We start from the raw sequence: 16,624 nt of genomic DNA, 5'->3' as shown, positions 1-16,624 counted from the left end.
TCTCTCAGACATAAGAACATAAGAACATAAGAGACGCCAATGTTGGATCAGGCCAAAGGCCCATCCAGTCCAACACTCTGTGTCACACAGTGGCCAGAAATACCAGTGCCATCAGGAGGTCCACCAGTGGGGCCAGGACATTAGAAGCCCTCCCACTGTTGACCCCCCCCCCAAGCACCAAGAAGACAGAGCATCACTTGCCCCAGAGCCCCTAGCTATACCTTGTGGCTAATAGCCACTGATGGACCTCTGCTCCATATGCTTATCTAATTCCCTTTTGAAGCCGTCCATGCTTGTAGCACCCACCACTTCCTTAAGGTAGAGAAAAACATCTTAAGGTAGAGAAAAACGTGGTATAAAAATGACTCGTCTTCATCACACACTGTTTTTGGTGGGGGGGATTTGTGTGTCTTTTTAGTTTAGATTTTCCACCCCTGCATACCTGGGGACTCTGCAGGCCCTCCTGTCTTGACCGTGGGTGTTCTGCTGCTGCTACTCCCAACCAGTGTTCCCTCTAAGCTGAGTTAGTGTGAGCTAGGCTCACAGATTTTTAGCCTCCGGCTCACACATTTTTGTGTTAGCTCAAGAAGGAGGGCTCCAGAGCAAACGAATTGACGCAGCAGCCAAATCGCTCGCTCACAACTTTCATGCCAGTAGCTCACAAAGTAAAATTTCTACTCACAAGACTCCACCGCTTAGAGGGAGCATTGCTCCCAACCCACTTCAAGTACTTAACCAAAGAGAAGCGGTATAAAAATTGAAATCTCTACTATATAATAATCCTGTTTTGGAGTGGCAAGATTCAGTGTGCACCAAAATCAGTTGGCTGCCTGAACTGCCACTCAGAAGGTCACTGGCTCTGTTCCCCGAGTCCCACCCACGGCCCTGCCGCTGCAACCGGCCCCCTCAAAAGACAAAGACTCCAGCCCTGCTGCTTTGCTCTGCTGGTCTGCCCAGCCCAGCCTCAGCCTGCGCTGAAGTTGATGCCGACGGGCAGTGCATGCCACTGCCTGCCCCTATCCATCTCCCACTGCTCATTTGGGGGGAATAGCCATGCTCGACCTGCTGACGCTCCAGGTAGCTGCTGCCGAGCAGCTTACCGGGGAGGTGCATGGGAACCGGGGAGCTGCAGCACTGTACTGAGGGATGATGATGAGGAGGTGGATGGGGGTTAGCGGAATGGGGGCAAGAGTCCTGCTGCTGCCGCCAGGGCCCCAGGCACACCTGCTGCTGCTGCCACTGCAGTTTTCACTCACTGAGCAGCCACCCAGAGAGGCAGCCACTCCGGTCCTGCCCGGTATCCAGCGGTGGCGGCAAGTGAAGGAGTGGCGGGTGGGTGTGGCAGTGACAGGGGAGGCACAATCTGCCCAGCCCTCCACAGTGGCGCCACACCATGCCACTCCCTCCCCATCCACCTGGCCAGGGTGCCTCCACACCGGCTCCAGGCCTCACATGCGGTGGTAGAGGGAGTGGGGGGACAGTGCTGTGGTGGGGCACAGGCCGCAGTTCAGCCTGGCAGCCAGGGCAGGTGGCCTCTGGCAGATGGGGGCAGCAGGCTCACCGTCTCGCCCAGAGCAAGGCCTGGCCTCCCGGCTACAACATTGGTCAGCACAGCACGGCTCCTGTCCTGTGCTTGTCTGGCCATGGTGCTCGAGTGGAGCTGCCGGAGGGGGAGGGGGACCGGCCAACTGCTGCAGGACAGAGCACTCTCCCAGACCCTCTTCCTAGAGCTTGTTGCATTTATTTCCGCAATGGGCCTTATTACTAGCTAATAAATAAATCAAATTACCTGATTGCAGCCCCCCCCCGGGGGAACAGTGCATGACTTATGTATGACAAATCCTTATGACACATCATATCGAATAGTGAAGAAAAGTATGTGTTTGAAGTGAAAGGTATGGGAGGGAATTTGCCAGAGGAAAGGAATTCCTGTGTACAGATAATCAGAAAACAACAACAGAAGGGGTGGGGGGAAATCTGTTCATCCTATTCCAAAATGTAATGGTGCAAAGACTTTTTTTTTTGCACCATTAGAAATGCTGTTTGTTGAATCACCTCATCCTGTTTGGTGGGAAGTTGGGCTAACTGTTTTGGCTTGCTAACACCAGTGTCAGGCACATATCTGTTGAGTCACTTCCCACCCCCCCTGCAGTTTGGTGTAGTGGTTATGAGCACAGACTCTAATCTGGGACATCTGGATTTGATTCCTTACTCTTCCACATGCAGACGTTGGTGTGACCTTGGGTCAAAGTTCTCTCAGAGCTGTTCTCTCAATAGCATTCCTCGAAAGAGCTCTTTCAGCTCCACCTACCTCACAGGGTGTCTGTTGTGGGGAGGGGAAGGGAAAGGAGATGGTAAGCTGCTCTGAGACTCTGAGTGAAGGGCGGGGTATAAATCCAATCTCCTCCTCCTCATTTCCAGAGGAAATGAAACTGGAGAGTGAGGGACCAAAACAATAGTCAGGCAGAGTACTTGGCTGTTTACAAAATGTCAGAAATATTTTCATATCTGTTCAGGGCAAGTATTTATGCAAATTAGGTGCAGTCTGGCTTGGATCTTGATTAATAAATTTCCAATAGCCCTTGCTTAGCAGATATCCAGGGCCGGCTCACTCACTAGGCGAACTAGGCGGTCGCCTAGAGTAAGACAGCCCTTAGGGGCGCCAAACTGAACCCGGCCCCATACTCTGGGAGTTTCTTGATTATTTGTGTTTTTCATTCTTCCTAAAATGCATTTATTTTTGAAAATTGGTGGGCGCACCGGGGGGGGGGGGGCGCCAGAAGGGATCCTCGCCTAGGGTGCAAAATAAGCTGGGGCCGGCCCTGCAGATATAATGTGTCGTATCTAGTAAAAACTAACTCTTCACCAAGTCAAGACGCAATCCAACAATAAAGCTAGGAGAATCCATTTCCCACTAGGAGAAATTAGATATTTTAATCATTTTTTTAATGTTGAGTTTTTCATGGTCCTGACGATTTTCACACCCATGCTTAATAGTCTCAGATCCTGCCCATCTCTTTCATGTGATTAAATTGTATTGACTTCTACCGTTCAACGTCTAAATAATTCAGTGCCAGACAAAAGAACTAAAGACAGGCACCCTGCAGCTGAGACGTGGATTGGCTTGTTTTCTTCCCAGTTTTGCCGTCTTGCAAAAATCCAATCAAATTAAACATCATCATCATCGTTGCCATCATCATCATCATCATCATCATCATCATCAATAGCAACAAAACCCTTCCTAAAAACTTCTGTACCCTTTTTGAAATATAAAACAGCAAGCTGTGCAAGAGGAGTTGAGATTCTTAGGTGAATTTTGCTTTTGTTAGATGAATTTTGTCTATGACATGCAAAATACACCAACAATTTTATCCCCCCTATCATAATAAACATATGATGGACAGGACAGGGAAAGGAGCAAGTGTGAATAGGAGTTATGAATCCAAAGAAGAGTGACAGATACGCCTGTTTCCTTTTCTCTACCAGGAGACAGAGCTAGTACACTTTTATATAAAGATGATACAATTATGGTCCGTTGAGCTGTCGGACAAAGACACATTGACGTTCCTAAACATAATTCACATTTTCAAATAGTTAGAAGAGTTTTTAGCTTTGTAGTCAGCTGAGAAGGCTACATAAGAGAACATAAGAGAAGCCCATTTTGGATCAAGCCAATGGCCCATCCAGTCCAATGCTCTGTGTCACACAGTGGCCCAAACCCAGGTGCCATCAGTAGGTCCACCAGCAGGGCCAGAACTCCAGAAGCCTTTCCAGTGTTGCCCCCCCAAGCACCAAGAATAAAGAGCATCACTGCCACAGAAATAGTGTTCCATCTATATACCTTATGGCTAAGAGCCACTGATGGACCTCTCTGTTCCATATATTTATCCCTCTTGAAACTTCCTGCAGCAGTGAATTCCATGGGTTAATTATTCTTTGGGTGAAGAAGAAGACTGACTGTTTTTGGGCTGCAGTGCCTTCTGTATCAGAGATAGGCTAAATCATATTATACCTCCCCACTCCTCCACATGCAGCTACTGGTGACCTTTGGCAAGCCACAGTTCTCTCAAGAGCAGTTTCTGTCAGAGCTCTCTCAACCCCATCTACCTAACAGGGTGTCTGTTCTGGGGAGAGGAAGGGAAGGAGATTGTAAACTGCTCTGATATTCTGAGTGGAGGGTGGGGTATAAATCCAGTCTCCTCCTCCTCCTCCTTCTCCTCTTCCTCCTCCTCCTCCTCCTCTTCTTCTTCTTCTCTGCTACCTGTGGAAAAGGTGGTTGGATCTAACCCAATGTCTCTCTCCTCACACACTGCCCACAGCTTGCTTGCCTAGATGGACTGACACTTGCTGTCTTCTTTTAAGAATAAAAAGTCCCTGGCTCAGCATTCAGTATCTCTGGTTGGAAGATCTTAGAAGAGAGACTATGAAAGAGCCTTTCCAGAGCCTTTGAAGAGTAGTTGCCAGTCAAAAGAGTTGTTCATAGGGACCTATTGTTGAAGTGGCAGAAGGCAGCTCCTTCAGGTATCCTTCAGTTCCACATCACAAGAGGGACCTTTCAGTGCCGGAGTAACCAGGTAGATGGGTTCTCCCAGGTAGATCTGGAAGGGACTCAAACTAATGGGAGCTAATCTGACAGCAGGTTGGATTGTGCCTAAATTTGCACATGTTAACCTAGAGGCCATTCTGAGCTCCAAGTCTTGTTACATTCTTGGGGATGTAACCTTGGGAATATGATGAGACACAGAGGCCTTTCTATCCTCAAGTTCTTTATGAGTTCTTCTCCCACTTTCCTATTCTCTTTTCTCCAAAGCATACCTGTCTGTCGGGGTATCAGAGGTCATTTCGGGGGGAATCGCGGGGGATCGCAGTTCCCCCGGGTGAGGTACGGGGGCGGGGCACATGACGAAGCCCCGCCCCCTGCTTCTGGCTGTCCCGCTTCCGGCCCTCATTCAGCCAGGAGGAGGCAGGAGAAGAGGGAGGGTAAGTTGCTTCCTCCCTGCCTCTCCCCACCCCTGCCTGCCTGCCTGGGGCCAGGGAGGGCCTTCGCGGGGCTTCCTCGCACTCCTGCCAGCCTTGCAGGTCCACCGCCAGGCCCCTCATGGGGCTCGGCAGTGGAGCAGCAAGGCCGGCTGCAGCGGCGGCCGGGACCGTTGGGGGCGGGGTGTGTGGCCTTATGACACACTTCCGGTGATGTCAGGGGGTGTGGCATATACTAATGAGTTATGCTAATGAGTTCCCCTAGCTCTTTTTCTACGAAATGACCCCTGCGGGGTATCATACAGGTGACTTCATTACAGGTCAGCTCGTGACTTCTGGGAAACAACAGAACCTTTGGGCAAGGAAAAAATGGGAAAAACGGCACAGAGGTTTGGACTCAACTCGTAATTAGCCAGGAAGTTCTGAACTGGGGAAGCTTGTTGCTTGTAGTTCTCCATTCCTCAATGCCGGGTCTTTCTGTATAAGTAATGCACGTAACATTTGTGCCCCTTGTGGACAGTAACTGCACTGCTGCAGAGTTGTAATCTTGTCCCCCAGGTAAAAATTAGGAAAAGAGATCAAGGTATGTATGCATATATGTTAATGACCCTTTTTGGAGCAATTGAACTGTGAGAATCAAATGCTAGCTTGGAGAGGCAAAGACACTTGAAAGCAACTCAAGTCTGGCTAAAGCTGGTTATCTGTCCTTATTTGCATAATGATTATGCAAATTGTACTTTGCATAATGCCACTATGATCTACAGTCACTTTAGGTTTTTATTGTGCTGAGAGCAATCACAAAGAAAGAGCTGAGCAGCTGTCCATTCTTCCGGTAACATCTTTGTCTTGCTCTCAGAGAAACCCCAGAGGCTTCTGGGAAAATAGCCATGGCTTGTCTTCTGGAGGATGGCGCACCACAGCTTCCAGGTAGTTCCAGCTGCCCAATTTCGCTAGTGGAATGTTGCCTATTGCAAAGTTCAAAATGCATTTCAGTCACAGCTGCAGAAAACTTGAGGTCAACAGGAGAAGTCTTCCAAAATGGACCTTCAGGTCTAGAGAAGCTGGTGGTACTGTTCACCTGGCCAAAGAGCGCACCAAAGGAATAGTGGCATTGACTGAACGGTGGGGAGTTTTTCTGTTTGTCCTAGTTAACTGCAGAAACCACAGGGGCGCATGGAAGAAACAACATAAAGGAAATATCTGAGATCTGAACACAGGGAGAGTGTAGTGTATTCAAAGCTGCCTTGAATGCATGATATGTTGTGAAACATCTAATTGACTTGCCATGTTGAGCTTCGTCCTGGGCTAGGATCCAAATCCATCCAATCGCATTGCTAGCCCAGGAAGCACCTAGCCAATCACTTTACAGCAAGCTCCCTGAGTGGGAACGTCCGTGATTGGTCCTTATGTGAACAACCTTATTGGTTGGTAATTTGTACAGAGGGTGTGGCTACATTAGCCGGGAATGTTTAAAAGCAGGACAGCTGCAATGTAAAGGCTGTTCTGGCTATCTGATGTTGATCCGTGTTGGAGTTGTGTTCGAGTTGTGGAAGAATAAAGTTGTGTTCTTGCTGAATCACCCTCCGACTTCTTTGTTAAGCAAACGGCTTAACAGAGAGAAAGGTCTACAACAGGGGTGTCGAACTCATTTGTTATGAGGGCCGGATCTGACATAAATGAGACCTTGTTGGGCCGGGCCATGTGCATTGTACCACCACTGCACCGCTACCGCAAAGTGCGGGCTGCCATCGGGGTGCATGATGGCCTTGGGCCGAAGATCAGAGGGCAGTGTTGTCCTGGCACTTGCTTCGTTGTTCTGGGTCCATCTTCCAGAACCCATCTTGGAACTATGATCTTTCAGAGCACCAGCCCTTTATTGTAATTTTGTATTGTTTTATTCTGCTTTTAACTGTTTTATTATGGCTTTGTGTCCTTATTGATAGCCGCCCTGAGCCCGTTGGGGATGGCGGGATGTAAATCTGAATAATAAATATATAAATAAATGTGTGTCATAAAATGTAATGCCAGGTAGTGGTGATACAAACTTTATAAAGGGCACAAACACAAACATGCTTAAAACATTAGCTCTGTAAGCTGCAAACCTACTTTTGATTTATTGACATTCACCACAGAAATCTCATGCTCAGAGTTCTAGGACCCAGGTTAAAACATGAAATGGCTGAGTGATTAAGAAAGTCTGGCGAAGCAAGCTATGATGCAGCAGCAGAACTGGAAGCAGGAGATGGCCAGTTCCACTGTGGGCCTTATGGAAGCCCTCTGGGGGCCTGATCTGGCCCCCAGGCCTCATGTTTGACACCCTTGGCCTACAAGGTTGAGAGGCCAGCAGACATGCACCTGCAGGAATCAGAACACTCAAGTTGCAACTTCACTACTATGCCAAACTCATCGGAGTTCTTCCTTACCACTGAAGAACCTAGTGTTGTGTGGTAGAGAGAGCAGGGGTTCCCAGCATGGTGCCCATGAGGTCTGTGGCACCTGCCAACACCTTTCCTGGCACCCGCCGAGTCTTTTTAGAAAGTGGACAGGGCCAGATGGAGCTTTGGTTAAGCAAGGCTTCTGACTGGCCTTTGGAGGTCAGATTGGCTGTGCAAATCTTTAACACCTTTGCTTTGGCAGCAGCTGCCATCACAGCACAAGGATCTTCACTGTGTAAGCTGTGTGTCTTGAAGACAATATTTTAAAACAGTGTGTTCTTTTAAAAGGGCATCCTGTTAGACAGATCTTCCGCCCTGAATGTTGAAGAGTTACTATTAGAGCTATGCATAACCTCACTCCCCATCATTTTGTGGCCAGCTTTGCCTCCTGCGGCAGCCATTTTGCGATTGGTTCTGCCGTAGCCATCATTTTGCGGTTGTGCACAACACCCTGTGTCAGAATTCCAAAGGAGCCCCTGAGTTAGAGGGTCAGAAAATGGCCCCAGCTTCAATTCTCCACTCAGCTCTGAGACGTGGGTCCTGTGAATGAATACACTTTATGGGGTTGTGGTTAGGACCACTGGGAAGAAGAGAGAGAACTACCTGCCATCCTAATGTCGTAAATGAAATTCTCCCTTACCAATAAGTAATTTCTGGAGACAGACTTTCCTTCAGTGAAACAGATTTTATTTGGTTACAGCCTGCAGACCGGGTGTCTCCCATCGCCCAATGAGCACTGGGAGAACACACCGAATGAGGGTTTGGCCCAAATATTTATCCTGTCCCCAGCGAGGGTTTGGAAAATAAAAAAAATTCCCTCTTCCGGCCACCAGAGCTGGTGACAAGAAGTTACATAATAATTCCCGGTCGCCTAATTACTTCACTTCTGCTTTTTATTAAGACAAAAAGCCCCTACTTTCCCAAAAAGGGCATAATTACTCCCCACAAAGTTCAATCTTGAGTCACTCGGGTCGAGCCCCCCCTGGTCCGTTGGGTCAACAGGAATTTCAAACCACGAGATGTTCTCTCCCTTCGAGTATGTGTTCATTACTTTTCACAATCATCTTAAGCTGCCCAGCCTACTTCTCTATTTTTCTCCAGCCTGGGTTAGCAAGAACAAACAAGTCAAAGCAGTATAAATATATATATGGGTATATGTGCTAGTTATTAAATACATTGTTCAAGCATATTGATTTCTTTGCTAGGTAAAATCTTCAGGTACTTTTCCCAGTGTCACATTAAAGCTATGGCAAGCCCTTGTTGTGTTTTGCCAATTGCTAGCTAACAGTTGAACTTTTTCCTCTCTTAGCTGGCCCTAGAGTTTAGTTCCTATTTTCTAGCCTTATTCCATAACCCACTCTCAACGCCCACCACAAGTATCTTGAGACACAGATATTCTCGTAAAGGGATGGTCTTTTTTGTAAAGAATGGACTTGTCTTCTCGTAAATCTGGACTTTCAGACCGCAAGATGTCCCATTTCATCAGGCCTGTCTTGGGCCATCATCTCTGCAACAGACTTGTTTATCAGAGTCTAAAATGCCAGGTTCCTCATTTTAGGCCGGTTAGCATATACACTAAGAATATATAAAAATATGCAAGATTAAACATTGCAAAGCTTCTGCCTATCTTTATGTTTCAACTGCCCAACTGTTAATCATTCCACTGGATAGCCAGGTATCTTAGGTGCTTTTCTTGTCACCCAGATTGCTGATTGTAGCCAGGTTCTTTGAGACTGCTACATTGACAGAGGTCCATCAGTAGCTATTAGCTACAATATATATATATGTGCTCTGGGGCAAGTGATGCTCCGTCTTCGTGGTGCTTGGGGGGGTTCAACAGTGGGAGGGCTTCTAATTGTCCTGGCCCCACTGGTGGACCTCCAGATGGCACCTGGTATTTCTGGCCACTGTGTGATACAGAATGTTGGGCTGGATGGGCCTTTGGCCTGATCCAACATTGGCATCTCTTAGGTTCTTATGACAGTTGTCTAGGCCACACTTCGGCTTTCTAATTAAGCCAGCTTCAGCATCCATTCTCAAGCAATACACTCTTAATTTCAATACACAGCAAAACGTCCCTTTATCTGAAGGCACTTTTAATCTATGTGAAATATTCCTGCCGCATGCTACTTCTGCTTTCTGCTGAAGGCAATCTTTTGCAACCGTCTTCCGCATCTACTAAGTAGAGATGTTTGTGCAAGCTAGTTCTTGCTAGTGTCTGACTCCCCCATTTCCAACTCCCCTTTAGCTTAGCTTCTCATTAAGCCTTAATCATTAATTGATTTCCAGCAATGCAATTTTTTTTAAAGCAAGGTTCTTTTAAAAGCAGAAGCCCCTTATATTATTGCATTTCGTACACTAAGCTCCTTAGAGTAGGGCTGCCAAATCGAGCCGGGGGGCGGGGAAACCCCCGCTTTGGAGGCCCGATTTGGGGGAACCCCGCCCTCGGCGTGCGCGTCCCTAGAAAGTGACATGGGCATGCTGGGCACGCTGGGGGCGGGGCCACGGCCATACAAGAGAAAACTCTATGGTTTTCCCTTGTGTGGCCGTGGCCCTGCCCCCAGTGTGCCCAGCGTGCCTACGTCACTTCTGGGTGATGCGCGCTTTGCGCACGCACATTCACCCGATGCCGGCCGGGAGCCCCCCGCTCCCGGCGAAGACTGATTTGGCAACCCTACCTCAATATCTATGAAGCCAAAAGGCCTATTGGGATATTTGGTTAATATAGTAAAGTTTGCCCAGTCAGGCTTTTTTCCTGGGGGAATGCGCCGGAATGGAGTTCTGGAACCTCTTTGACAAAATCCTTTTAAAAACATTTAAAAGTTCATGAGATTTCAATATACAGATTGAAAACTTCATTTCCCTCTTGAAAGTTCTGGCACCTCTTTTTCAAAAAAATAATAATAAAAAGGCCTGGTGATATTGGGTGCATTAAATAAAACTCCCAAAAAAGTATTTTGCAAAACTAGGTAAACTCACATTTATTCTAGTAGATCCAGTTCACATTCAGGTTGCAGTCAAAAGAAGAGAAAGTAGCCAGCTTGTCTGGCATCATGTATATGGGAGCATGAGGGCATTGTCTCTACAGCAGAGACCTGCAGAGACATGTGTCTCCATGGAAGGCCATGTGCAGTGAGTGAGAGGACAAAGGCAGAGAAAAAGAGGGGTCAGAGGGCAGCTTCCAGATTTAGACTAAGAGATGCAAACTGTTCAAGGAGATAACACCTATACACCCCTAGAGTGATGTAGCACTCCCCAATGTCCAGGCATTCTGAGTCACTCACTCCAACAAGGCCTTGGTTCACCATGAAGAAAGGTGATATAGAATTCTCATAATAAAAACACACTCATGTCCAGTGTTCCCTCTAAGCTGAGTTAGTGTGAGCCAGCTCACAGTTTTTTAGCCTCCAGCTCACACATTTTTGTCTTAGCTCAGGAAGGAGGGCTCCCAAGTAAACTGATTTATGCAGTAGCCAAACTGCTTACTCACAACTTGAATGCTAGTAGCTCACAAAGTAGAATTTCTGCTCACAAGACTCCACAGCTTAGAGGGAACATTGCTCATGTCCCTTTCAAATAGCCTTTGTAATCTGTTTTAGTATCCGGTTGCTAACAGATTTTTTTGTGTATTTCAGACACAAGCATTTTAACAACTGGCTGCCAATGGATTTTATTTACCTTTTCATACAAAGCTGCTTGGGTCTGGTTGGCAAGGTGAGGTTGAGCCATTTGGGGTGAGTCTTCAAAAGAGGCATCAAACTGGTGTGTGTGTGTGTGATCTATTGAACTGTTTAATTTGCACTCAAAATCGCAGCACAGCCCTTTTGCAGATTTGTTAGGAAGCATTTTAACTGCATGTTATGGATGCCTAATTGCACCAGCAGTGGGGTCATAAATAAAGACAAAAACAGAGAGCGGAGGAACAAATGTCCTAGCACTAATAGCTCCCTCGCATCAAAATTTGTCCCAGATGGTGGGGAGTGTATGCACGTGCACTTATGCATAGTTTAGAGAACAGTGTCTCTGGATTAGGGATGCTCCCAAAGCTGATACATTAGAAATCTTCCATTGTTTTGGCTTTTTTCTTTAAAAAATACACACACCCTCTCCTGGAATGTGTACACATAGAATTTATTACCAATTTATTCATTTTCTTCTTTGTCTACCACTACCCCAACTCCAGCCTGATGTTACTAACATGCACATTGATTAAAGGTAAAGGTTTCCCTTGCTCGAAAGCCAGTTAAATCTGACTCTAGGGGGCGGTGCTTATCTCTGTTTCCAAGCCGAACAGCCAGCGCTGTCTGAAGACATTTCTGTGGTCATGTGGCCGGCATGACTAGACGCTGAGGTGCATGGAACACTGTTACCTTCCCACCAAAGCGGTACCTATTTATCTACTTGCAATTTCTTGCTTTCGAACTGCTAGATTGGCAGGAGCTGGGACCAGAGACGGGAGCTCACTCCATCAAGCAGCACTCGGGTCTCGAACTGCTGAACTACCAACCTTCCGGTCTGCAGTTAAGTGTCTTAACCACTGAGCTACTGCAGCCATTGATTAAAAGACTGCAAATCCTTGATATGATTTATGTAAGGTTGCATCAAGTTCCATTACACGTAGAAGTTGACCAAATGACAGAAACTGTATGTACGTCAGTGCTGTCAAGTCACAGCCAACTTATGGCAACTCCAGCAAGGAGCTTTCAAGGTGAGTGAGAAGCAGAGGTGGTCTGCCATGGCTTTCCTCTGCAGTGTCTTCCCTGGTGGTCTCCCATTCAAGTACCAGTCCTGCTTAGCCTCTAAGATCTGACAAGACTGGATTATACCATACGGCTTTCCCTCCCATAGAAACCACAACAGGGTACAAAATCGCTATTCAAATTCTTGGAAAAATAAATGAGGGGTTGGTCTGGCACCAACAATTTAGTCATTTGGTGCCAGGCAAAAGGTCAAAGAGAGCATGTCCACCACAACAGAAAAGGCCTCTTCTTCATGGTTGCCCATCTCACCTCCAAACACGGTCTGGGTGCTGATATGAAGCACCACCTGGGTTCTATCTGACCACTCCTCTTGGCAAATTGTGTGTCCTTCCTCCAACCCATCTACATTTGACCTCAGCTAAGCCTCTATCCTAAGGAGTGTTGGCAGAGTTTAAGTATGCAAAGAAGTGGAGCGCCAACTGGTTAAAGAAAAATAAGTCAGTTTATTAAAGAAGAATAGACTTTTATAGTGTTGGAGAGAGAGAGAGAGACTCTTAACTGTCTGACTAACTATGGTGAAGAAGAGAACACTGAGAGAGAGCTCAGTAAGAGAGGGAAGTCTCCAGAAAGGAGCCAGTCAGGAGAGAACGATTTGAAACTAAGGGAAGTTCCTAATCTAGCGATACTAACTAAAAGTCCTTCAGCTGCCCCCTGTAGGGTATTCTTCTGATGCTCTTCAAATAGATGCACTGTAGACCTTGTGTATTCCAACAAGGAGGCCTTCTGTAGACTTCTGTAGAAGGAAACCTTCCTTCACAAGAAAAAAAAACCCTCCTCAGTGGAAAAGAGAAAAGAAGAAGTAAAGGCTGAAGGACTCTGAATTGTGCCTTTGAGAACTTTGGTTCCAGGGGATGATGGGGGGCGCTGTTATTGGGCAATTAAATGTAAATGGGGAGGGTTAAAAGTTCTAAAAGTTTGACACAGTTCATAAGAAGTACAAAGATGAAAAGTTTGGATGCAAAAAAGCTAGTTGGAGGATCTCCTCTCTTGGGTTTTTAGTCAGTAGTGGGTTCTTTACTTTCTCCCTTATATGTAGTTTTCCCCCTCCCCTTTTCTGTTGTAGTTTTTTGTAGTGTTAAAAAAATTAATAAAAAATCCCCTCTGGGGGCTCAAAAAACCCCCCAAACCCCTCCTCCTATTGGAGGTAGGCTCCCCAGCTCACTGGAGCGGTAGGACACAGTGAAGAATGATATAAAGATCTTCTCCACTAGGCCTACTTCATAGAAATTTCTAATCCAGATGGTGTGTCCTAAGAGGGAATTCAGTGCTGGTGGAAGGAAGAGGATAACTGACGAGGAGACCGAATTTTGCAGCCATACTTGTTGTCAACTTGAAAAATCCACCATCTTCGATTTCGTCTATTTATTTAGTAAATTGATGTGCCACCTCTCCCATGACCTGCTTAAGGTAGCTCACAGAGTAAAAAGCCATAAAAATTATCAGTATAAAAACCAATATAAAACCACATTCCCGAGCCAAAAACGATCTCCCTAAAACAACAACCGGGCTAGAAGCGAACTGTAAAATCAGCTTTTAAAAGATGCAAACATTTCAATTAAAACGGTATGGCTGCAAAATTCGCTTTCCTCATCAGGTATCATCTGCATTCCACCCACACTGGATTCCTGTTAGGACACACCATCTGGGTTAGAAGTTCCTATGAAAAAGGCCTGTGAAGCTACCAGCGATATCTGGGCAAGTTGGAATAGCCTGGGATAGTAAGAGCAAATGACTGTGAAAGGGTCTAGGCCTTCTTTCCATGTAAATTGCTGGGAAATCAGCCATGACAGAGCAAGGAAGATGGACCTTAAGTACTCCTGGATGATGGCATCTTGCGCTTGGCTGCCTTCCATGGGAAAAAGAATGTCAAGGGCTGGTTATCATGTTAGCCTGTTGCCTGTTGTCAGTCAGCTTCAGATTCAGAGCCCAGAATATATCTTTTCCTTGCAGACAGATTTCTGACAAGCTGCAGCTAATGGAGGAGTTTTCTGTCCACAGAGGTTACGCCAATTTAACAGCATCAATTTAAGGAGTGATTGAAAAGAACTGGCTGGAATTTCCCAAACAGACATTTGTGATACCGAAGGATTCCTTCCTTCCTTCCTTCCTTCCTTCCTTCCTTCCTTCCTTCCTTCCTTCCTTCCTTCCTTCCTTCTTTCCCCTCCCATATCTGTCATCTTCTGGGTACCTATAACAATTAGTGCAGCACAGTTTAATCGTTTAAACGGGCAGATGATTCGACTCAATTTCTAATTGTTTAATGGGGAGAATCAATTGAAGATTAATTCAGATAAGCAAGGCTGAAAGTGAAGGGTACCCTAGTTAATTTTTGTTGAAGTTTCAGTTGGGGGGGGGGTTTATATGTAGTGTGTGTGTGTGTGTGTGTGTGTGTGTGTGTGAGAGAGAGAGAGAGAGAGAGAGAGAGAGAGAGATTCCGGTGCCTCTGGAAGCAGGTCTCCAGGAAGCTTAATTTTTGAACTGTCACGACAACTAAGAGGAAGGAGCCGCTGGCCAATCTCTGCTGCACCTCAGTACTGCCGCCCCTAGTGTCCAGAGGGCAGTATTGCAGCAACCACCTCTCTAGGATTCAGATGAGATAAGGGACCAACAAAGCTCAACGAGGTTACCATTGTCCCAAAGGAAAAATGTACAGCTAAGTTGTTGCCCTGACTTGGATGGCTCAGGCTAGCCTGATCTCATCAGATTTTGGAAGCTAAGCAGGGTTGGTCCTGGTTAGTACTTGGATGGGAGACCACCAAGGAAGCCCAGGGTCGCTACGCAGAAGTGGGCAATGGCAAACCAGCTGCAACTTGATGGCACTTTCCACCGCCACCAGGTTCTTGCTTGTGGTGTGATTGTCGAGCAAGCAGGGGACATGCCTACCTCCCACTCCCACCCACAACAATTTTTAAGCTGTACACCTGACCCCCCCACACACACCTGGCACAAAACAACTGAATCTGCAACTGGACTCATGAAAACATCTGGGGTTCACCTGTGGACCTGACCCTGGGCAGACAGCACCTGAAACGGCTCTGCCCACGACTCATTCAGGACTCTGTCTCCATTAGTCATCCAGATACTTTCGTTTTTTATTTCAAGACTCTTCATTCTGGCTAATCAGTCTGGGTAACTCAACCAGGTACAGACCGATCTCTCCAGGTGTTCCTCCTTCCACATCTGCTTGACTTGACTGTGTGCTTCCCGGCTCACTTTCTAGCCACCTGGCGGCTGTGACACAATTTTTGCTCTGGCCAATCACATCCACAGTTTAGACTGACAAACGAGTCGGCCGTCTGGTCATCCTGGGTGCCTCTGCCCCCCAGCACTGTCCCTCTCCCATTTGATCCTAGAACTCAGCTCCCAGGTTGCCACCTCTTGCCTCTTTCACCCCCCCCCCCAGTCCTGCTCCGCTCAAAGCTTTGCAAACAAACCCACAAGGGATCTTTCTTCAAAAAGCAATTTACACTCCTTTGAGCGCAGCAATGTAAAACTGTTGGGACAGCTTCCGAGAGCAGAAGTTTGCAGCAAATTGCACTGCGGGGATATGAAACCTTATAAACGAAGAGGAGAGAGTTCGTATGGGTTTGGAGGGTGTATTTCACTTTCTTCCGCCCGCCCCCCCACACACACCTTCCTTTGCTTGACGTTCCTGAGTAGTTTTGTGGCTCCATTCTGGGGGAGTTTGTTGAACTCCCCAGAAGGGACCTTCAATTGGCTATGGAGATCTTGAGCTCAGCCAGTGGAAAATTGAGGTTCTCAAGATGTTTTATTCATTGGTCAGTTTCTGCAAGAGGATGACGTCACTTCAAGAGCGGCTGGGAGCTGGGTGGCCTACAGCACAGAAATTCACTCAGTCGGCCGAGTAGGAAGTACCTCCGAAGGAAACTCAAAGAGACACTGTTCTCACATCCCACACTGATGACTGGGGGAAACCACTGGACAATAAAGATTAGAGCTGAAACGAATTCCCTGCTGCCACCAAATCCTCTGAAGTGTATTTTGACAGCAGATATCCTCCAAATAGCAAGTAATGAAACTGCTCTACACCGAATCAAGCTATTGGGTTTTTCACCAGCCATGCAGAGAACTTCAATGCATTCATGATTGCTTGGTGAATTTACCTTGATCAAACCTCCTTGGATACATGCAAGGCAAACTTCTGATTGGATTGCCTGGAAGGTTTTCATTGCAATCTCTCAAGTACCATGTTGAGCAGCTGCAGTACAGCTGTTTGTGCTACAGGGCCAGGCTGAGTCTCGGTAATAGCTTTAGGTAACCAGTAAGAAACTTGACTATATCTTGTCAGTTATTGAAGAAGAGTAACAAAGGGGGGGGGCATACTGTCTGGGCTATTTACCTCTCAAGCTCAAAATTGCTTGCAGTTTGGTGCCATTGGTTGTATTCTTTAAATGTTCAAAATCTGAGGCAATGCATTTCTGCCTTTGGAAG

This window comes from Gekko japonicus, unplaced genomic scaffold, assembly GCF_001447785.1.
Source record: "Gekko japonicus isolate JY-2015 unplaced genomic scaffold, Gekko_japonicus_V1.1 scaffold1, whole genome shotgun sequence".
NCBI lineage: Eukaryota > Metazoa > Chordata > Lepidosauria > Squamata > Gekkonidae > Gekko > Gekko japonicus.
This window is presented reverse-complemented; position numbering follows the sequence as displayed.